Source organism: Anser anser, assembly GCF_964211835.1.
Source record: "Anser anser genome assembly, chromosome: 4".
Classification (NCBI taxonomy): domain Eukaryota; kingdom Metazoa; phylum Chordata; class Aves; order Anseriformes; family Anatidae; genus Anser; species Anser anser.
This window is the reverse complement of record NC_139724.1, coordinates 48,005,182-48,029,311: the sequence shown is the minus strand read 5'-3', so window position 1 is coordinate 48,029,311 and position 24,130 is coordinate 48,005,182. Positions and strand designations below refer to the sequence as shown.

The window sequence follows — 24,130 nt, the reverse complement described above, 5'->3', positions numbered from 1 at the left end:
AGGAAGTGATTCAAAGACAAATTTGCACAAAATATACTTTCCTGAATTAAAAATACCGGTGCTTGGAGCTGCAATGTACCTCACCAAATTTTGCTGCGGTGCATTATTATAAGCTAACGTGGACTAGACTCAAGAGCACGTGTTCCAGATCTGACGTTTTTAACTGCTAGAAGTTGTCAAGACTGCTTGTGAGACAAATCAAAGGGACTGTCAGCTCTTACTGAAGTCCGTCAGAGGAGAAATTGATCTGTATAAATCCAGCTTTGTCAGAGTTTTCCAATGATTCTGTTAATTTTGTGGTCTGCTTGAGAAATAGGAGTCTTGAATTAAGACCTTACCTATGGGATTTCCCTGGAGTTGTGAGGTTTTGGACCTGCCATTGTTTGTGTGGCTTGTAAGAAATTCCATATGCACACAGGTACGTATATACTTGTGATATCTTCTGATGGGGGTTGTAAGGCAAAGATTTTGCTTATTTTTAAATGCTTCGATAAAAGTAAAGATATGAACTGTGCATTAAATCCTTATTTTACTTGTGTAACTTTATGCATCTCTGAATCCTACCAGTGATAGAAAGGTATAACGTGAACAATTCAGTCAGCTGTACATTCTCTGAATTATTGCTTCCAAGATGGAGACAGCAATCACGTGAGCAGAGATAAATATGTTTAGTTAGAAAGCTAACCACACTGAGGTGAGTGTTTGTGAAATTAAAGGAAGTGCTTTGATAATAAGTCAGGTGGATCTTCGAAATATCAAAACAAAGGAGATGTAACAATTCAGATTACACACTGGATTAGAAAAAGGATAAAAACCCACTTGAATGCTGAGAATAACATGGCTTTTGTCCACCACTAATAGATTTTTCAAATCATGTGAAAGGATACAATGATTTTAATGTTCACAGTGCTTTTTATCACTTAAAGCTATGTAGTGAGTATGTGTACTTAGCCTTGTCCTTTAATCTGCTGCAGTATTTAGGAAGACTACAATGATGGAAAATGTTAAAGATGCCAAGGGAAATGATATTCCTCTTTAGAATCAAAGCATTCGCTTGAGCTAGCAAAGAAAGAAAGTGTTGGTTCGTATTCAAGTGAACATGAACTTGCACAGTGCTCACAAACAATTAAATAGTGACTTAAAATCATCGTTTGCATTTGATGTCTACAACATGGGCGGGCTCCTTTCTGTTTTTAAAGCAGGATGTTGGCTCTGATTTCACCTAGGTTGTATTTCCTGATACCTGTGTGATGTGTATGTGTATTAAGTGTGGGTGTCTATTTAAAAAACACCAAAACAACAACAAAAAAAACACAACACCAAAAAAAAATAAAATCCATGCAGCTGCTGCATGTGTGCTGATGTATTGTTTTTAACATCTCTATCTAACACCTATTACAGGTATGTTTCTGTACCTACCTGAGCTTGTCATTCTCCCCTGAGCAGTGCTGGGTGTGCTCCCCAGGCTCAGTGTCACCACAGGATCAGCTCACACATGATTATGTGAGGGATCAGCATGATCGGCTGTCACTGATTTCACTGACATCTGTCCCCACAGTGAGACAAGCTGCAACATGAATTATTGAAGACATACACATGCAGATCTGTGTCATGATTACGCCAAACAATACACTTTGCCACACTCCAGAGAGCTGAGGAGAGCCATGTGGACAGCTGCTTTAACCCTTTTTGTCAATCTGTTCCCATCTTTCAAGCACGGGAACTTTCTGGGGTTTTGTAGAACTCAGGTAGCTTGAGCTGTTACTCGCTGTTGTAAATTGCTGTAGCATATTAGCTGCTTGGAGAAGGGCAATACTTTATAAAACAAACTGTTGGCATCTTGAGGGGAGAATTTGATCTTGCAACAAGCTAAAAACACTGGCCCTGATCCAGTGATGAGATTGAGGCCATGCTTAAGTTTAACCAGATGTGAGGGATTACTTACATGCTCAACGTTAAGCGTGCCTTCAAGACTAGGAAAGCCTTGGGGCTGTGAGTGTTGGATCCATGCACGGTTGTCTGAGTGGGTGCTATAGGACTCAACCTTTGAAAAAAACAATGAACTTGCAGTCATTACCTGGATTTAAACTGTATGCTCTCCTACCACAGCATTGCAGTTAGTGGTATGCGCTTGTCCTAATAGTCCATAGGGTTGTTCATACCTCACAAAAAGAGCTTATAGACCTACCTATATACATCCAGCAGCTTTGGAGGTGCTGCAGCAGAAATAAGGCATAGAAAGAGATGTGAAGGAGAAGTTCATCTGTCAGACAATTTGTTGTGCATCAAATCTAACGCAGAAGAAAACAAAAGCAATAATATCCAAAGGAGATCTAAACTAAGTACATAACATAACTCCAATGGTTAAATAATAAATAACTGGTAGCCTTTGGATGACTAGAAGGCTTTGTGGGACCAGGCCCAGAACAGGGTAGGGAGCGTCATCTGTGCAAGTACAGTATTGGGGCAGATGTGGCGATAGTTTCTGAGCTGGCTGTATGTAACCCGCTGACAAGGATGGACTGGGTAGGCTGTTGGAGCAGCTGTGGTTTGCGTACAGAAGAAAGAGCTTTGGTTATTGATGTATCAGGCAAAGAAGCATGCTGTGCCCAGGCTGTGTCTCAAGGTAACTGTGGGTGAAGAAGCAGCCGTACGGTGCTTTGCCTGGGTGTGTGAGGTGGGGCCAAACTGTAATGGACTTTAGGGGTGAGGCTGAGGAGTGGTACTGCTGGGGGGCTCTCCCATGACCGCGCCATTTTGTGGTATCTTTTCCTATTGAACATTGGGCTGGCCCTGGCACAATGTTTCCATATAGTGGGTGTAGTGCTGTTGCCTCTATGTAAACTGTGAATGGTAATTTTAGTAGTGCTTAGTAAGTTTTCTTAACCTAGTAAGTATTCTGTGTCCTGTTGTTGTGGTTTAACCTGGCTGGCAGCTAAACACCACACAGCCGTTCGCTCACCCTCCCCCCTCCCTCTCTGGGATGGGGGAGAGAAACGGGAAAGTGAAGCCGGTGAGTTGAGATAAAGACAGTTTATTAAGACAGGAATATAAGGAATATAATAATAACAATAATAATAATAATAGTGATAATGATAATAGTATTAACAATAATAATGTGTAAGAAAACAAGTGATGCACAATGCAATTGCTCACCACCCGCTGACCGATGCCCAGCCTATTCCCGAGCAGCCGGCCCCCCCACCCCGGCCAGCCACCCCTATATATTGTTTAGCATGACGTCAGATGGTATGGAATACCCCTTTGGCCAGTTTGGGTCAGCTGTCCTGGGTCTGTCCCCTCCCAGCTCCTGCTGCACCCCCAGCCTGCTCGCTGGCAGGACAGAGCGAGAAGCCGAAAAGTCCTTGGCCTGGTGTAAACACTGCTCTGCAACAATTAAAACATCAGCATGTTATCAGCGCTCTTCTCATCCTAATCCAAAACATAGCACCCTACCAGCTACTATGAGCTACTTAACTCTGTCCTAACTGGAACCAGGACACCTGTCTTAAGTTATGTTGTGACTTGAGCACTTAAGGGCAAGAGAGGGTACATATAGTTAAGGATGGATGTATAGTTAAGTATGGATATATAGTTAAGCATAAAACGCCTTGGGTAGTGCAGCGAAACTGTTAGTTGAGACAGTGAGAGCAGTTTACGTGTGCTGTTCCCACATCTCCCCAGCAATTTCCCAGGATAATTGATCACTACAGTGATACAGGTTAAGAATGACTTCTTATAATGGAGAAGGAAATAATTTCACCTGGGAAATCACGCTGGTTTCAGTGAAGGAGTTTTTTTGTGGACTTGCCATCAGTAAAGTTGGAAGGGTTGGTGGAGAGAGGTGGGGAAGAATGGTTGGGAAGTTCCTGAGCTGATGTCACTGGCAGGCTATCAGTGATGGAAATAAACTGTCAAGAGGTTACTTTAAAGTCAAGAAACTTGGAAATGTATTTGTTCAGATAAAGATAAGTTTTAATTTTCAGAAGGCTCTTGGTAGGAATGCCTAACTCTTCATGTAAACTAAGGTTAAGCTAAGGTTGAGCTGTTCAAGGTATTTCAGTAATAATGTACCTGTGCTGTGAAAGATGCTTGAGTAAAGCCCACCTTTATCCCAATACCCCATTTTAAGTTATTTTAACCAACCTAAGGGTCTCTAGAAGCTTAAGGGTGAGATGAAGCCTTCCGTAATTCAGTGGTGCTTATCTATTTAAGTGAAGCAGATGGGTGTGCGCCTGCTTATGACTGGGGAAGTCTGGGGTGGGTGAGGTGTCTGTGGGTGTCTGAAGGGGAGCCCTTCATGCTTTGGGTGCATCTGTGACACCAAGCCTCGCTGCTAGCTTTGTAATTAAAGGGTTATTCAGAACCACGTGTGGCTCCACAAGAACTTTAGAGAGCTGTGGATAACCAAGGAGTGGCAAACAGTAGCCTTTACCTCTTGAAAGCTTCCTGCAATAACTGCCTTTTCAACAGCTGATTCTGTGAACCTTTTTTCTGCTAGTTTGATTTACAGAGGTGAGAGAGACAACTGGGTTTGGCTTCCCAGTCAAGCTGCAGGTTATGGGGAATTCAGTGTTGGTTGATAATGGGTTGGCTGCTTTGGGTGGATTCTTCTTAATCTCCCTGTTTTCTGCTCCCACATGGTAGATCTGGAATGAACCAAAGACTTAGCATGTCTCAAACACTGTGAAAAGGAGAGGATGAGCTCCTTTAAAGGGCTTAGTACAAGTCAGATGTGGCCTTCCACCTTGCTGCAGAAGTAATTATAATCCAGGCCCTTGCACACGGCAGCCTGCATCAGAAGCTATGAATATTTGGAGCTTTGTGGGAATGGATTATTTGCTCTAAATATACTCAGAGTAATTGTATAGCTCATATCCAGCAGGTCAGGATTATAGATTTCATTACAGTTTTCAGAGATTGGAGGCCTTTATACAATTACCATAAGTCCAACTAAGAGGTAAAATCATTTCCTCAATATGGAATAAGAGAGGATACTGATCCCACATTACTTTCCCTCGGCTTTGATTTCATTAGGAAGTAAGAATCCCTCTTCATTGTCATCTGGGTTTGGTGTATCCTCAGACATATGACATACCAGGTGTGATATATGGTTGGATTCTACTTCCCTACACTTTTTAAAGGCACAGATTGATATTCCTTGTGCAGTTTTCTACAATGCTTGCCTGTTTTCTTCAGGATTCTGCTTACTTGCAATTTGGCACTTAACTGCATGGAGCAGGTTTTTTCTGCAGTTAAACCTTGACACCTTGGATTCAGCTTAGATGCTAAAGAAAGAAAAAAACATTAATGAAAAATGCAATGGAAAAGGGTTCAGGGTTATGCTTTTCATTTCAATTTTTACCTAATACTTGAGCAGTTCTGAAGTTTAGGTATGTTAAAAAATAGAGTTCTAAAATGAATTGTTTAATGATTGGAGAGTTCGACACTCAAGGTGATTCAACCAGATAAAAATGTTTTTGCCCCACTCTTTCTAAAATGAACTTTAGTTAAAGCAGATGTGATGGTAGCAAAGGGTTTTATGCCAACAGGATGACTGAAGGCAGCAAATACTGTCTTGGGAAAGCTTACATCCAGCTCTTACTGGCTCCAGTGACACCAGTGGACCACTTCATTTATCAAGGTGCTACTAAGTCTGAATGAAAGCATCAAGCTCTTTGCTGGTGCACCTTTTGCCTTCCTTGAGGAGAACCAACAGAGCTGTTTTGTGAGATGGGTGGGCTAACTCTGAAGTAAAGCAGTCATTAGGCTCAAATGATCAAGGATCCAGGATTGTAGCACGTATCATAGAACACAGCCTACGAAGGAGACTACAGGATTTTTTTTAACCAACCTAGCTAAGAGGGTCAACCAACCTGGCTAAGAGGGTCACTTGTTTTGCAAGTCTTCTTGGGTGGAGGAAGAGTTACATGGAGAAGTTGGAGGATGTCTGTGCACTGGAATACATGAGAGCAAATTGTCTCTTAACTGTCTTCTGCTGTAAGTTTGGAAGTTTCGATAAGTGGGCAGTTGGCTGTATTGTCTTTTAAGAATCTTTCTGTTGGACAGGTTAGTAATGGCTGCATTCCTGGGAGAATGAGCTTGAAAAATTGAGAGGTAACACCTGAGAAAATAAAGTGCTTATGGATGACAAATTTTCTGCTTAAGCACATGTACAAAGCAGATATGTAGCATAACCTTCCTGCCAGCAGCCTTTGTACATGGTAGGAACCAGGCCTTTGTCGAGTTCTTTTGGCACAGGGTTATCTGTGTTATTGTTTGGTTTTGGTGGCTTGTCTATTCCTTGGAAGAATCAAAAATGGCTTGAGAGGGCCCTCTCCCTTTGTTTACCAACAGGAGTCTCTTGAAGAACAACATTTATTTTACCCATTACAGAATTGAAAACAGGCAGCTCTCAGGAGTGTCGTTCGATAGGTTCGCTTTTTTCTATCACACATCCAAGAGTTAGGATATAGGCTATGCAGTCAGGCGGGCAGGCTGTGTCTTGATCTCAGTTTGATGAAGAACAGAGCAGTTGAGAATGAGATGTGGGATGCTGAGAAGTTTGGAGGAGTTGTTGTTGTTGTTCATTAAAAAATGTAGGAGCTTCAGATCTGGTTCTGAAATTCTAGCTGATAGCGAGTGCCACTCACCCTCAGAAGATACGTGAGGATGTAGAAGTTGCCATACATTTTGGGTGACTGAAAACCTGCAGCATCCCTGTCAGTCAGGCCTTCAGCCAATTCCACAGCGACAGCTGCAAAAACTTCTCTGGCCTTGGAGCTACTCAGATCTCTGCAGGCTATGGTGGAGCTTGAGGTCTGCTTCTCTGAGCCAAACACCTGGAAACATCAGAGCATGGTCTGGTAGGCTGAATTTCGATAGAATAGGATATTAAGTACTGGTGCCAATCAAGAGAGAACTGATTTTACCTGTGTGCCAGTGAATCAGTGTTTGTGTGCAGCAGAAAACGATTTCTGCTCACCAAAAAAGGCAATATCCTCATGTAAAACCTGATGAAATTTAAGATGGAAAACGCAAAAAGGTGGTAGAGACAAATGGGTCTTGAACACCGTTATTGTGTTTCAGCTACAGGCTAAAAAGATGCAAGCAGAAGGTAACACATGGTTCTCTCTTTATGACTTGAACGGTCTACTTGGATGCTTAAAGATTAGCATATGCCTGAGTGCTTTGTTGAATCAGGTCTTCCTTAGGTGTGAATCCAAGATGATGGAGTATTCTGAGCTGTTTGTCTGTAGCCATAGGCATGAGCTGACTGCCACATAGGGTCTAAAGTAATGGGGAGACCTCGCTGCTGCGTGATGTTTTCTCATCCACATGTGTGGTACCCATCTGCCCTTCTTCACGCAGAAGAGCCATGGATGGTGACAATTAATTCCATAAGGTGAATGAACAGGATTGTATGTTTCCCATCAAAAGAGCAGCATCTGTTGTTTTTAGCACTTCCCGGAATCACGAGTGTCTTAAATCAAACTAACAGTACATTAAGGTTGTTTGAGGTATTAATACTCCATATTTCCCTTTTTTTTTTCCTTTTTTTTTAAAGGACCTTCTTTGTAGTTTTTCAGGCATCCTGGTGTCTTGCTGTTCTTTTTTGGTAGCGCTGACTTTCTAAGTTTTCTTCTTAGTCACTTCCCCATGGAAAATGGATGTTTCTTGAAAATCAGAACTGCAGTGTAACAAAAGTGTCTGAATGGACATATCCAGTACCTGCAGGTCAAATTCAGTGCTCCTGGCTGCTGTAGTAATTTCAGCCTTAAACATGTTATTAGCCTTTGGCTTTGGAAAGCCATATGGCCAACAAATCTGGCCAGAAGCAGACTGAATCCAATTCACAGAAAGCTGGTAAACCTGGATTTGTTGCTGAGTGTGTCCAAATGTTGTCTTCAGTCAGCCAAGAAGATACTAGCAGCCAAACTATTATGATAAAGTAGGACTGATGGCTGTGTTTTCACCTGACAAACACAGGTGACGAATGCAAGGAGTGACAGAAAACCACCAGTATCTTTTTCAACTTGTGCAGATTTATAGCTCCAAAGAGCATATATCTAATTCTCGTATTCCACCAGTCTTTCTTTTGGCAGTGATGGTTTTAACTTCTGTCCATTTTCTTCTAGTATATTCCAAAGTGGGGGGAGAATCAGCTCAGACTTGTGAGCTAAGTGCTCTGAAAGAGCAAATGAAGACAGCACTCAGCCTCTGCTAAGCTGAGGGGGAGTCTCACATCTAGTCTATTAATATTTATGGCAGCGTTGACCAGTGGGGATTGAATTCATGGAACTAGCTGGAATCAGAGTGCTTTTGTTTTTCATTTTTTTAATGAAGGAGATGGAGCTTTAATTGTCATGATGTATAAATCCGTTTTGTTTCTTTTTGTGAGGGTTATTTTTATTATCTTCCACTAGTAAGAGTTACTCCCTTAAGAAGCTTTCAAAATATTAACCAGTCGCTGAAGGTTCTTTGAAGAAAAATATGACTGCTCGTGTAAACAATTAATGGTTGTTAAGCATGGCAGTGTATATTATGACAAACAACACATGCTACATTATGCCAGCTGGTGTAATGATGTGATAATGTCTGACTCATTAACTCTGGCACACAGTTTACGATGCCCTTCTATGACAGGATTAATTGATTCACACATACATTAAAACAAAAATAACTAAACTGAAATTCAGCTGGAAGCCTGGCTTCTCATTTGTCATCAGCCCTGTTGGTGGTTAAAGCCAAATCAGGCCCAGTGCAGAATGAGTTGAGGTTTGTCCACTGACCTTTGTTTTGGCTAACCAGACCAGTATCTTGCAAGGAGGAACTAAGTTACATTAGCAGTGCTTTGACTGGAGGGTCTCTGCAGTAGCTTTTTGTGCTACTGCAGTTGTTTGAATCAAGTGTGGAAGGTACTAGGAATTCCAAAAGTTGTTTTTGCCTGAGTAAGGACTTAAACGGACAGCCCATTGTTTGCTGTCCCTGTGAAGCAAGAGCTAATTACATAAATACACTTGTACTGGAGGATTGACTAGCTATAACGTCATTCCTGTGGCATCATTGTGCAAACCAGAACTTAAAACACAGAACAAGCAATGAGTAAGCACTATCCCAAGGTTGTTCAGGCAATGGGAATCTGAATTGAAAACCATGTGATGCAGAAGAAACAGAAAGAGTAACTTGCAAGTGGAAATGAAAAATCTGCGTGTATAACTGACCTATAGTGTACCTGTCTTCCTCCCTGATAGGGAGAAACCCTAAATGGTTAAGGAATTAATACAGTTTAGGAGATACACCTAGTGTGCCTCTCATTTTACCACATGGCAGTGACTAGCTTGTACCTGACATGATGAAAAACAGTTTTGATATTCACTTAAAGTTACTGTAGACTGCTTGTAACGTATACGTGGTGTTGGGAGTTCTGAGCAGGACCGAATGATCAGTTTGGCTCATGCTTTGACATGGGGTTGCCTAATAGCTGCAGCAGTTGATGCATCTGGCAGTGCAGCGAATAAAAATAAGCTGTATGGTTTCTATGAATTTTAGCTTAATGTGCTTAGTGTGTAGTGCTAGGGCATCAGTACTTAACAGATGTAGCAATGAACTGGATGAGAGGATGTAGGTTTTTTGAACTCAGAAGAGGTTTCCAAGGATGAACCTCTTTTGAACTTGAGGTAGATAAGTTGAGGAAAAACATGAAGATCTCAATATGGAATTGGAAAATGTGTTGCTTATTACCTTGTGAAGTCAGCTTTTGTCTTTTCTACATTGATCGAGACGATATATATAATGAAGCTTAGGAAAAAAAAGTAATTGACATGTTTATGTTTGACAGGTCTCTTAAAGACAGTATATATTCATTCTAAGTAATACTTTGAGATGTCTTACTGAATAGTAGTTTGTAGCTGGAGGCCACATTGCGGGGTCTACCTGTGTACAGCAAATAGAACCAAGGGAAAAAATTGTGTTGGGGAACATGAATGAATTTGCAGATTTAGTTGAAAGTTTCATTTTGCCCCAGGTGTCTTCCTGGCTTGTAAGAAAATGGAACACCTTGTTAAAATAAACATAATTTGAGATGAAGCAAACTTTCAAACAAAAGATCTAGGGAAGAAACAATTATCCGCTGACCTTCGCGCTGTTGGCGAAATAAGGCTGGCTGAATCATAGTCCTTTTGCATGTTCTTGGTTGTTTTTGAGGAGAGTCTCTTGGTGTTTGTGGTATGCTTTCCTTAGGTGGCTCATTTCAGCCGTGGTGTGTCTGCAGAGACCTGGTAAAAGGAGTATGTCCCAGTGCAGTCACACTGATCTGATGCTTGAGCATTGCTACCAGAAGCTGGGATGTGGGTGAGGCCTGGTTGCCCCAGGTGCTGTATTTTGCTCATGACAAACATAGGCAGCTGTCACTGAAATGGTCTCAAAGCTCACCGGTAGCTCCCGAGCTCAAGAGTAGCTTCCTGCCTGATGTGCTTAACAGAAAATAGAAGTGTAAAGTGGCAAGGTATAATCTAGAAGTCTGCTAAACTCTGTGAAAAGTATTATTGACAGAAAAAAGCTTCTTGACTGTACAAAACAGTTGAATAAAAAAAGTTCCCCTTTCCACTGAATATTTATCTATTTTTTGCTCAGTCTCTGGGAAGTACTTGTTTTACAAGGATTGTAAATTGGCTCTTCTCTTAGCCTCTAAGTTCTTCGAGGCAGACGTCTTTTTGTTTTGAATTTGCATTGACAAAATGCAAATTTTGCCAGTACAGTACAGTAGTGGGGTCTTGTCTGTAACTGGACAACATGGCAGCATGGAGCATAATCATACTTTTTTCATAATTTCAAAGGTAAACATAGTTATAGGCGATATTTTGACTCTTCGGAGTATGTTGGGTGCTGAGTGGTTGTAACAGCACAGTTTAATTTGCATTCTCTCTGCCAGTGCCTTCTGATACCTGAGGTAGGTCAGATGTTTTCACTGTTTGCTGTGACCTAAACTTTGGAGATGTCCATGCAAAGATAGGATCTGTAGTTAAACCCAAGTTCTCTACTATGGCTTTAAGTTCTGCTGTGCTCTCTGTGCAGCCAGTCTTTCTCTAATAGGCTCTCATGTGCAAGTGTTCTTAGATGTAACATCTAAGTGCGGGGAGAATCCTGAGCAGCCCTTGGGTGGACTCATGTTAATTGTATTGGAAATCCTCCAGGCAACTGGAGCACCGAGCTAGTGTTGAGTTATCAGCTTATACTTATTTATCTGAGCTGAAAGCTGAGGTTAAACACTAACCCAGCGTCCTGGTGACTTGTCACAGTTACCCGATGTGACGTGGTTGACCACTAAAAATGTACTTTATTCCTCAACACAACACATTCTTTTTGGAGACTTTGCACTTCCTCTATTGAACTGACAGGTTAGCTCACAAGAAACAAATTGCAGCACAGCATGGACTCATGAACTTGAGCTGCTGCGCAGAAGAGTGGCTGCTCTTTCCTCTTAGAAGTACTCCTCCTAGGCATGTCACTGTTTTACTCATTTTCTCTCTTTTTGAGGGCATTACCCTATTACAAAGTATAGTTTACTGGGATTTTTTTGACTAGGTGATGGCAGTAGTCAGTCTGACCTGAAAACACAATTGAGATCAAGGCTTTACAGGTTTGAAGTGCGTGATTAGAAAAGAAAAAAAAAATTTCTGAAAGAGCTTGCTGCCTTAATTTGGTGAGGAGAAGAGGGCATTTCATCCCAAGTAATTCCTGGGTGTCTGTGGCAGAGACAGGTCTGTGATATTCTCTGTAATTCATGTACTTTCAAGTGGTATTTAAAGCAACTTCCAAGCGTTTTGCCAGAAGAATACTGTTTTACTGTCTGTGTCAACCTACACGATAAAGATTTGCGCTTTGTCTTGTGGTGATGTGTGTCAATTTTACTGGGCTTAAGGTGGGTTGACTGACTTCTCTTCAGTGCTTGGATGGCCATAATTAGTTGAACCAGGTTTTTGGCACAAACAGGAAACAATGATTACAGTCTTAATAAATGAATGCAATCTCTAAATATTGTCCAAGCCTCAGGTGAGGTGGATTTTTTTCATGAATGTCTGTCAGAAAAGGAACTATTAGAATGTTTGCAAAGGGCTACTACAAGGTAGGAGGACAGCATATAAGTGTTGAAGTGTTCATTTAGTGCCTAACTCTTTGCTTTTTAATCCAGCATCCTCCTAATTCTAATACTGGTGCTAATGGACTTGGGGGCAGTGATTGTAAGATACAGCAGAAGAGCTCTTGGCTCTGGCCGTCGCTGTTTGCGAAGGTGATGCTCCAGAAGGGGATAATACCTTGCAGTGAGTCCAGAGCAAGTCTGGGCAGCTGCGTGCTGGCTGAGTACATTGTAAGGATCAATGAAACACAAGTCCATGATCGAGGATTTAGAAATAAATCTTAACAAGTGCTTCTAGTTAACATGTGAGATAGTGTTTTCACTGCACAGTCATTGATGTAGATTACGAAGCAGTTACAGAGGGTGTAACTGCAGACTGGAATGTGTTTCCATATGAGCGTGCATGCACACGCGTACAGTTTTATCAGCACGTGTGCAGTATTAGAGGTAACAGTAGAAGTGAGTTCTGCATCACAGTATAAGCAAATGTTTGAAGCTGTTTTAATGGCAGCCTTGGATGTTGTTGTGTTTCAGATCCTGTATGTGCATGAGAGGGTTTAACAAGGCAGTTGTTAGCATCTAGTACCAATGGAAAAGATTTTCTAGGGCTTTGGGAAATGATTGATACTAGGATCAATTTCAGCAAAAGGAAAGATCTGATGATGGAAAGTTAACAATCACCTATGGAGAAGTAATGGATTACGTAAATAACTTGGTCATTGTATGATGAAAAGGTGATCCTTGGGCTACAGGAAAGGTGGATAGATTTCTGAAGTCTGGAATACTCCTTTTGGACCTTTTGCAACACTACTGAAGAATGGCATGAATCTGTAGTCAAGGCTTAGACTCTTGGCTACTTCTAGTAGGTTAGAGGTGGATTTGTGTTTGTACCAGCTATATGGAATGAGCCCTTCCTGTATTTTAATTTGAAGTTGGGTGGTTTTGTCTAGGAGGGAATGGAAATGAGTTTTTTCAAGGGGAATCTTATGTTAAAATAGATGACGTAAACACATACGTGTGTGTATATGTGAAGTGTATTAATTGTGTAATAATCATTAAAAGATATTCCCGGCTTTTGGGAAGGTATCTTTTTCTCTGAAGGTTGGATTTTCAAAAGGACAAAGCACTGATGTAAGTTTCTGCACTGAAACTGAGAGTAAGAGACTGGTGGAAGTGGGATGTAGACCGTCAATGACCACTACTGATTATAAACAATTTATAATTTATTCATCACAGTAATATCAATGCAGGTGATGAAGATGAAATCCAAGTACAGGCATTGTGAATTTAGGCTGTCTTGACACTTCTGTTGGCCTGAAGGAAAGCAATACCTTGTTCAGTGGGAGTTATAGAACAATTGAAGCTTGATACAAAGCCAGACATATATAAACACAGAGACTTCCTCTAGCTTTATTTTCTTGCTCTGTTCCTTGTACTCAGAGTTGTGTTCAGAGAAGTGGCGTCATGGGAGAACATATCCCTGCCACATCTTGCCAGACTGGATAACGTTTCTGTAAGAAGCTCAGTACAGGTGAAGGTTTTTGAACTACTCCACCCATTGAGTAGACATTGAGAGCAAAGAGTCAGCCCGAGATGTTCTTGAGACATTCATTGAGTGTAAGTTGTGCTGTGCTCGTTGTTGCCTGTGTGAGAGCCTCCCTGCTTGCGAGGTGTGTGTTTTTTCTAGGAATTTCCCTCATGGTCCCCAGTTACAGTCACATCTATATGAACACTAGGACAAGGTGGCTAGTCCTGCTCTGAAGGAGAGGATTTTTACATTCCTGTTTGAAGATACTCATGCCTCTTTTTTTAATAGCCATCTGCTCCTTGTGCTAATGAGAATATATTGGATTATAGTTAAAAGAGGTTGTCAGTATGTTTAATGAAGAGTCTTTATTGCTTTTTTGATCATGTAAAGCATGCAGCATTTATACACTCAGTGTAACTGGTGCACTTGTTTCATACTCTGGAAACAAGGAAAGTTTTTTCACCAGTTGTGTTTGACTTTCAGTGAGAACTTAACGTTTGGTGTCCTTGTGTGTACGAGAGAGAATACCAGTTCTATGAAGTACATTTAAGTATTGTATCAAACACATGCTGTGCTATTTGCTGGCACTTTTACAGTAATTAATGCTGTTCTCTGGCATGGGGATGCGTGCTAGATGCCTTGTAAGTCACTGCTGAATGGCTGGGGGGTGGGCAGTGCCACTTGTTCCACTGGGAGCCCACATAGTATTCAAAAGGCTTTTTTCTCCACTGCTTTTGAACAGTAGTAGCCAGCATTATGTGAGTGTACATGTCTGTGGGCCATGTCTGCCCTTTGTTGGAAAATGAATTCCTGATCTCTTTCTGCTTGGCTTCTCTAGAGAGCTTGGAGCACCTGGGAGAGTTGAATTAAACGCATCAGAAGGACTAGGCAAGTTGTTGCCTTATAAGCTACTCCCAGTTCCTGAAATCTTTCTAGAGATGGGCTGTGCTGTAACAACAGGAACCTACCGGAGTCCTTGTGGGAGCTGCCTGCTCCCACCTCCCTTTCCTTGTAACATCCTTCTGGCCACCTGAGCAAACACTGTGGCTTTTCAGGAATGGCTGTTAGTCCAGAGTGTGTTGGCCTCTTCCTGAGCAGCAGTACGTAGCCAGGATCTTCTTTATTGGTAGCTGAGCTTGCCCCTACTGCTTCTCTTTAAGAATTTTCTGGTCCCTGGTGTTGGTAGTCAGCTTTACAGTTTGTCAGGAGCATGCCAGGTCACTGGAAACCAGTGATGAATAAGGAAGGTTTGTTTGCAGCCCCTCTGTGGAGCTCTGCAATGTGGAGCTTCATGTGCTGGGCTGAGAGGAGCGAGTCAGTGGTGTGGAAGGATCCCATAGCCAGTGCAGAGGAGGACACGTGTTTGCCTGGGAGTAAGGGGCTGCCTTGGCTCTGAGACCTGAGTGCTAAGGTCATAGGAGACTGGAGGTGAGATTTAGGGAGTTACATACTGACAGTTAACTTCCAAAATGATACAACTAGGAGGGTGAAACTATTTGTTATTTTATACACACGTGTATGCTTTTATAGCAAAAGACACCAGATGATGCTGTAGTACATAGCATGGTATTGCTGGTCATTTTTTTATGAAGTGCAGGAAGTCCTTTTTAGTGATATAATATATTGAGGTTAGCTTGCGGGCTTGGTTCTTCCTGATGTGAAGTTAGGTAATGCTTAAGGTAGAATTGCTTTCAGAAGACTGGGCAGCTCTGATGGTTGGAAATGCTGTGAAAGAAGGGGTTTTTCTGTATTGCTTGGGTGTTTATTAGTAACATCTTAGACCAGAAACAGCTTGTTATTTTGATGTGGTTTGAATGCAGTCATATATGTGCCCTACCAGTTTTCCTGCTGCTGCCTGAAGGTGCGCCATTTTTTGAAAGAGTAGAACAGGGATGTGAGTAGGAGACAAACTGTTTCATGCTGCTATGTAGGCGAGGAGAGGTGCTGGAGTGGGAAGTACCAGCTTCTTCCCATCACAGGGGTTGGGGGAACATGGTAGAAGCCAAGGCTGGTGACTTGTGATATTGGAGCTGGTTTAGTGAAGGCCTGCCACACTTGAAAGGGGCTATAGGAGTTACCGAGCCTGTTTGCCTCAACACCTTAGAAAGGTGTTCAGATGTATAATTGTGTCCTGAGCAGCCTTAGCCCTTACCAACCCACTAGTGTCAAACGCTGCTTTGGAGATGAAATAAATGAAGGGGGGCTGAGGGGAGGAGTAGAAACAGCATCCAGAGCTGCTAGGATAGTAACAAACTGTAATGTATGCTAAACATAGAGGCCAAGCACTGCGGGCAGTTCCTCCAGTGTTTGTATAAATCACACGGTAAAGGTTTTACGGGAAACTCAAGTGGATGTTTAAATATTCCCTGGGTTACATTTATTCATTTTGTTTTGATGGAAACAATCAGAAAAGCCTGTGAGGCTGTAATTTCAACAGGAGGTTAAAGTAGGTGACTGACCAACTTGTGATCATATTTACTTTAGACCTCAGTAGAGAGATTACTCATAGGGATCTTATTAGGCTGCATGATTAAAAAAAAAAAAAACAGTAGCAACAAATTTTCAATATCTAACACACATAGTGGCTGCATAATGTTGCATCTAGATGGATGATAGTTTAATTTAACATTTAGTCTTATGCATGGGCTTACTCAGAGACAAACAATTGCTTACTCCCAGGGGATTATGGGCATTAATATCAAAATGATAACACAAGCATTGGAGCTGCGCTCAAACAGAGAGCCGGAGGATACAAAGGAGCCTGGTTCTCATAGGATCTGATTTATTTGGTTGATCTCACTGTAACTTTGACTTCTTGAAAGAAAAGAGAGGCTCTAACAGCTGTATTGCCTGTGCCTGTAGGTGAAACCAAAGACTCCAGCTAGGATCCTGCAGAAATCCCTAATGAGATTCGCACGGTACACCTTGTCCTTGAGTTAAACTAAAAAGCTTTCATCTCTGATTACATTCCAATACCCATATTTTAATTATTCCTCATCTTCTTTGCACCCTACTCATCATGACCTTTCTCTCTTCATCCACTGAGCTTACTTCTTTAAAAATTTTTTGAAGAGGAGCCCTGGAAAGTGTCACAGGAAAGTAAACTGTCCTGCCTGGTGATCAGTGTACGTGCACGCAACACACCCGGATGTTAAATTATGCCTTGGTGTCTCAATGTGCATGTAATGAGGCACCATCATCATAATTTAACCGTGTAGTTCTGCTTAGTGGCAATATAGAGAAATTATTAATTAACCAATTTCATAATAGAATATACAGAGGCGATCTAGTAGCCTAAAGGAGGAAGAGAGTGCTGTAATTTGCCAGTATCAGATGAATTATATTATGAAAATGAGCTTCAAGAAATGAAGGAATAGGGAGGAAAAAATACGGCTGTAATGGTTTAGGGTTGTTTTTTAGTTGCTGTTTTTTCTGATTTGCTAATGACTATTGTATGTCCATCCTTAAGGTCATTTGTGATGTGTCCCATGCTGAGAATTATGACCAGCAGCAAGAAATGAGAAATTAATTTGTTTTAAATGATACTACACATTATCAGGAGAGAGACCGCATTTTCAGGCACCAGAATGATTCCTAATGACAAGCTTAATCCTTCTATCAGACACAGATGCGGAGAGTGCCATGCAGTTCGGAGTATGGGCTACTGTGTGTGAGGACAAAACAGCATTAAAAAAAAAACAAACCTGCAAATGCAGGTTCCTGTCCAACCCTCCCTTTTTAGCTTTGAATATCAGACCATGCTTAGCCATGAGCAATTTTCTGCCACAGATGAAGTGGGTGCAATTGAAATTGGCTTCCAAGGAGCTGTCTGCATTTATATTGCTATATTCTTTCCTTGCTAGCTTGAGCCTGTTGAAGAGCATGATGAAACACCTGTAAAAGGCTGAGGAAGGCTTCCTGCTTGGGGGATGTCAGAAGGACCAGATGCAGCTCTATTTTTAGTCCTGAGGAACAACTCCCGTACTTAAGCATGTGCTTAGGCTCCTTGCAGTGCCAGTTCCGCCAAAGAAAAGGAAGTGAATGCTTTTGTTTTCATGAATCAGTAGTAATTCACTGCTGTGTTGCATCAGTTGAAATTGCTGTGAGGGATTTTGCAACTTAAATGCTGTTATAACTTAAGAAGAAGCTGGGATTAACCCACTCTTAGAAGGGCAATGAGAGAGCAAACACTAGTGTGCTATCTGTAGTCATAGCTTCACTTCTACAACTATACTGTTGGAGTCTTCCTTTTTGTCGAGTTACTTGGCCTTTTCTCATAGTAAAGCCTCGTGGCTTCTAGTAAAGCCCATAGTAGTGAAACCCCATGGATGGTGGAATGGAGAAGGGCTGTGGGTTTGGAAGCCATGTGTTTAGGTTGGCTGTACCCAGCTGTGTACCACTCCTGTAACACAGGCCCAATTGTTCATTGTGTGGACTCTGCTCAGTGTGGCTAGGCCTTCTCTCCTATACATGTTCCGCTCCTCCTACATGCTTGTTCTGCTTTCAGGAGTCATTAGATGTAGCCATATTGTTTGTGCTAGTCAGATTCGGATAACTGTGAGTGTAGGATTCTGGCAGGTCTTGAAAAGTCTGCCCATCGCAGAAAACAAGTAGAAAAGCTGCAGACAGGTGAATTCAGATGAATATTTCTGTCACTCCATGAAATTGTTTGCTGGTCCTTTGTCTTGAATTTGATACATTATAAGCTGAAAGCTGTTGCCATCCAAGAGGACCAAAAATCCCCAAATAAAGCCCTCAATTGAGTTCCCTCATTTGTGCTGTGATAGGGATATATAAAGGAAGGAGTGAAAGCACCTAAGCTACTGACTTAAAGCAGGTGACAGGATTATCATTTGTGGAACACTGGCTGCAAATGACTGAAGACTCTTTGAGTTCATGTTAGATAAACCCGGAGGAATTGTGAAAGGGAGAGCAAGTTAATTTTTAGGGTGCCATTGTGGTTGTCGCCTGGTAAAGTAAATGAACTGTGAGAAATTCTGACAGCTGTAAAAGCTTCACCTTTGCACTTGTATTTCTGAAGGTTTGAGTCAGTGTCTTAGAGAGAAACACTACACTAGAATGAAATCCCATAAGATTTGCGTGTTAAAAATACTCATTGGGCCAAGGGAAACATTTGTAAAAGGAAGGGGATGCCTCATTGACAGCTATGTGGAGATGGCAGTTAAAGGAAGTGGTTTTTCAATAGCTTGTAAGGGGATGGGGTGGGATGTCCCATTACTTCTCAAATACCTGGAATGAAACTTTTTTTTCTAGATGATTATTCTGAAAGTTCCATCAGGGAGGTTGACATTCCCTGACTACAGTGATGGACTGCTAGCTACTTCTGGAAAGAGTAAGGATCGGGGGATTTTACAATGTGTTTTAATTTTGTGCTGTTTGAATGTTTCTTTCAAGTTGGGTGATGTGTAGTTAGCTTTCAAGTTGGGTGATGTGTTGTTAGTATTCTAGAAGGATGCCAAAATGGCCATGCATTTTAAAAATGAAGACCCCAATGCATTATCCAAGTGTTTTTAGTAAGAAATGTGCTGCAAGAGCAGGGTGGCTTGCTGATGCATAGTGATTTGAACCAATAACCTGACGTGATGCTGCAGCATGAACACACTGTAAATGATAGAGAATTCCTGCTGTGTACCCAACTAAGAGGGAAATACAGAGCTCAAGCTGTATGATTATGAAAGGTATGTATCCCTGATGTGAAATCATGAGGCAGTAAAATGAATAACTAAATGTATGATTTGTATAGGCTACCAGTCAAGGAATGGAAGCCCATTTGCCATGCTCCTCCGGTGTGCCCCTTGCCGGGAGGTGCAGCCACATAGTCTGGGTGGTTGGGGTCAGCCCATTGGTTCCAGCAGCGTCACCCGAGAGAGCTGCCAAGGCAGGTAGTTGTGTCTGACTTGATGTGAGAACTTATATTGCTCCAGGTGACATGAGTATGGACCCTGAAATCCATAGGTAAAAACCCTTAGTCCTTTGAAAACATGGACTCATCAATAGGGGCCATATAAGGTTGGCTGGGTGCTCCCCTTCACGTGTCTGTGATGATACACAAAATTATAAAAATACTTGCATTTTTCTGTGTAACACAAAAGGCACGTTTCATTTTAAGTTTTGTGGCTGCTTTTTTCCAGTGGAACAAAACATTTTTTCCTCTAGATCTTTTTCTGTGGAATAATTTTTTTCCCCCAGATTCTGTTAACTTTGGCTTTGAGCAGTGCAAGGGCTAAACTGACTGTCCCAATTGCGGTGTTGCAAATCCTTCGTGCTGACTGCAAAATAGTTGCACCCAGTTGATGGTGTAATAGTAATAGTCATGAGTAATTATGGACAAAATAATGGAAGATGCATGGAGTCTATTACCAAATACAGTTTGGTTTTGAAGGGGAACAGATGAGAGGACATTGTATTTAAGAGTTGTTTTCCTATTTAAAGAAGTACTGAAGAAACAATACTTGGCTATTGCTAAACTAGTTAGGGCTGTGATCTGTGCTTAGGAGTGTACAGTTTTGAGCAGAACAGTCAGCTGCTTGCAGGCTTCAGTGAACTCCTGGGTGACTTTGGTTTGAACAAGATTGCTTTTAATATTTCCAAGTGTTTTCATTATTACAGCTTGCTTGAACTGCTTTGAAGCTAACAACTTTTGGGTGTGGCTCAGTTTTTCATGAAATCGGAAATAATGGAAATAATCAGAAATAATGGAAAATTGGAAAAAATTCTCCAGAGAATTTCCTTTAATTTCTGTTCCTGTACAACACCTATGTTGAAGAAAATAAGCTAATGATGTCTCTAAGGCTGTTCAACACTTCTGTACCAGAGCTGCCTCGAGTTACTGAGGTTTGTCCTTGCCATAGCACGTTATGAGCAACTTCGGAGTGATGGATTCACAAAGACCTGCCCTATCTGGGAGTAGGAGTACCTGCAACTTACAGGGGACTGAAGTTTGCCATCTGTCGTTGAAATTATCATTCCAAACTGCAAAGTGTCCAATTCTTTGCTGTTCCTTAAAAAAAAAAAAAAGTCCAAGGGAGATAGCTTTTAGGAAGCGGAGCCATTTATACTGGTGTCTGAGCATGGGCTTACTGCATTTTGTGCTTTCAGTTTTGAGTATCTTCATCGGAATCAGATGCTTCTTTGTTTCCAGCAGTGTGTAGAGAAATGGAGATGGGCTACAATAGCTTATCAGACTCATATTGTTTATTTATTGTAAACCACAGCTGTCTGTTGAATGCCAGCTCGTGACTGACAAACAAATGAGTTCACCCTTCATCTATTTGAAAGTGATACTGAAAATCTCCGCATCCCGTATTTTAATTTTTGTGTCCTTCTTTGTCATTTTCCCAATGAAAATTACCCCAGCACTGATCTCAATGTTAATGTATTCCTGCTTACATTTGACTTCTGAATATGTTATGGCTAATTATCATTACACAGGACGAGAGATCAGAGCCCTGACTGAGGTGCTTGGTATGGGAACAAAAGGAGGCCAACTCTGCATCTTGGCATGGGGCCCAAAAATTGTGACTGAGCATCTTGAAACTGGTGGAGTCTGGGGAGGTGAGGGGGGCTTCTTGTTTTTTTCTTAGTTTCATTTTATTATTTTTTATGAACTGGGGGAGGGGCCAGGATGGGGCTAAAATTTCCCCTTGAACATGATGTCAATATGTTGGCATGTCTCCTTTTATTAAGATGCCATCCAACTGATAACAAGTCCTGCTGTGTTTTACCAACATAAAAAATTAGACTGGAGACCAGGGAGCGGCAGGTGGCTTTTGGCACCAAGAAATAATCACACTTGATGTGGAAAGTAAAGTAAAAGGAGCCATCTGTTCACTGCAGGAGGACGTGAAAAATCACATTAACATATTGTCACTAACATCATGAAATACACAGTTAATAATAAATTTAGTTATCATGGCAAGCTGCATCGGATGCTTCTTTAGAAAAAGTATTGTGTGGAAGATGTGCTTGCTCACATGTCCTTATTGAGATATACAGTTTTTGTGCATAAGCCTGAGCCCCGCCATGAATCACTGCCTGTGTGAGCAGATCTGCGTCGCCCCCTCTGGGAGTGTGAGTGGCTTTTCAGAGCCCCTCTTCTGCCTCTGCCCTTTAATCTGCTGGGTTTCTTTCTATCCTTCTTTCCTGGCTGCCAGGCAAGCACAGTAAATGGTTGGAAAGGGTGGAATCAGAAGGCTGAGGGCAGGAAGGGGAAGGAAAAGCCAAGGAAAATGGAGGAGTCCTTGAGCAGGTATTGGCAGTGAGTGCTGAAGGTCTGCCCTAATGGCTGCTGAAGGTCCCGGGAAGCTTTTCTTTTACTTGAATTGACATTGAATTAGACTTATGGTATTGAAGTCATTTTTGCTGCATGCTCTTTCCTTTTGGTCGCAGCTGCATTAATTATCTGTTTCATTAGAGAGGCATGCAGCCTGCAAAATCACCCATTAGGTCAGGAAATCTTACAGCCTCTCTTCCCCCTTCCCCAGAGTGGGGTCAGTGAACTTCGTGCGCCCCTGCGTCAATTGGGGCTGTGTGCTGCAGCAGGACAGAGCTGTCCCAGTGACTCTCCTCTGACAAAATGACTTCAGCGAGGTAGCACAGATGTAAACTGAGGCAACTGGAAATCTGAAACAAGCTGTGAAAAGCAAGTCCTCTTCTTACTCATAAGAGTCTTGGTAAAAAGTTACTTCTTAGTGTCTTTGTACCCCGTGCACGGTGTTTCTCAGGTTGTCTGGAATCGGTTTGAATTGCAAATGGATCATGTAGAAAAGGTGTTTAGTCATCTCTGCCAAATCTCAGCAGGATCTAAATATGAAGCTGGTTCCTCCTTTCCCGTGTATGGATCCTAATAAAAGAGGGTTTATTGCTGCCCTCTCCTTCCCCTGTCATTTTGTTTTCAGATTGGAATGAGAATTGAGGTGGTACACAATTATCGAAAGAGGTCGCGATGATAGCTAGCAGTGTTTGGGTGAAGAAAAATAAGGCCGAATCAACAGCATTGGGTCTTAAACTTCAGGTGTATGAGTTGTTAAACTACTCCAGTGAGATTGGTACATAGAAGAAGGTTAAAGAAGCTGCTTGAATCTTTTTCATCTTAGAGAAGACCTTGTGTCCTAATGGAAGCATCTCAGAGAAGACAGAACTTCATTTCAGATGTGTGTTAAGCTGTTTCTCTTCATGTGATAGTCTTACTCACATGGCTTTCTTGTCACTAGTGGAAAAAAAAGAAGACAAAACCAGGCTAATCTCATTGTGTGACTTCCTTTTGTTTCCACGGGAGGTCAGTTCTCTCTGTTTTAACCCTTGTCACTGGGTAATTCTGCAGATGTCTCAACAGAGGACGCTGTATACGCAAGTTTTAGTCAAAAATAGTATTTCATATGAAAGAAATTGGTTCTCCAAGTTTCATTTGTATAGTTTTCATAAACAGAATCATGGCAATGGATTATACTCATGTTCATGAGATTTTGTATTACTGCTCGCTATCTTGGACCACATATTTTTGACTTAAAAAAAAAAAAAAAAAGCGGGGAGAGCATATGCCAAACTGTGAGAAAGTTGACTTTATCATTTCCCGTCCACATAATCAAGACTTCACTCAGCAGTACACCCAGTAATTCATGAATTAGGATTTCTGTGGTGCGGTGTTCTCCTCACTTGGGAAATGTGCTTTACATTCTAGTGGAGATTTTTAGTAAGATATGAAAAAATATCTGTATAGTCTTTGGTAACAGGTGTGCACGTGTGAGTAATTCAGAGTGCTTGTGCTTTAAGGAGGTGAGAAATGCTTGCTCAGGAATACGCTGAGCTGTTTAATGGAGGATTATATTTTGCAGAGATTATAGCTCTGCAGGTATCAAGGCTCTAGCCACTAAGAATTAATGTAAGCTTGTCTCAGCAGCCTTTTGTGAAGATTGTTCCAGTTGTTTTTGAATCACGCGGTTTGTCCCGCGTTCTAAGGCAGCACAGGGGGTTAGGTGGATGCCATGTCATGCAGCCTTTCTATTTAAAGAAGTACTGAGGAAGCAATACTTGGTTGCTCCCCAGTAGAGTTGACAGGAGACTTGCAGCTTTGCTTTCTGCAGGGGTCGTCGGAGCACTTGAGGATTTCTTAAGCACTAATAGATCCATCCTCACAACCTCCCATGAAGTAGGACGTAGTCATACGCTCATATAGGAGGATGAAGATGGAAGCTTGGAAAGCGCAAATGACACCCACGTGCAGGCAGTCTCGGGCAGAAACAAGTATTGAATATAATTAATGTCAATCAACCTGGCCTTATGGAATTTTGTCAAATGAACTTAATATCATTTGTGATGAGATTATGAGTTTGGCTGATAGAGTTTTGTTGGTACTGAATGGTATTTTGACTAAGGATCTGAAATGATGCAAAATCATCACACAACCTGTTATTAAATGGAATAAAATTTTGCTAACTGAAGTC

General features: G+C 41.6%; 1 protein-coding gene across 1 annotated transcript in view; it reads left to right on the top strand.

Annotated features, from left to right (window-relative positions):
• LOC310899454 (uncharacterized protein) overlaps positions 1–24,130 on the top strand; it is a gene marked incomplete at its 5' end in the record, with an annotated part of 283,288 nt that overhangs the window by 59,776 nt on the left and 199,382 nt on the right. The gene's annotated exons all lie outside the window — the stretch shown is intronic.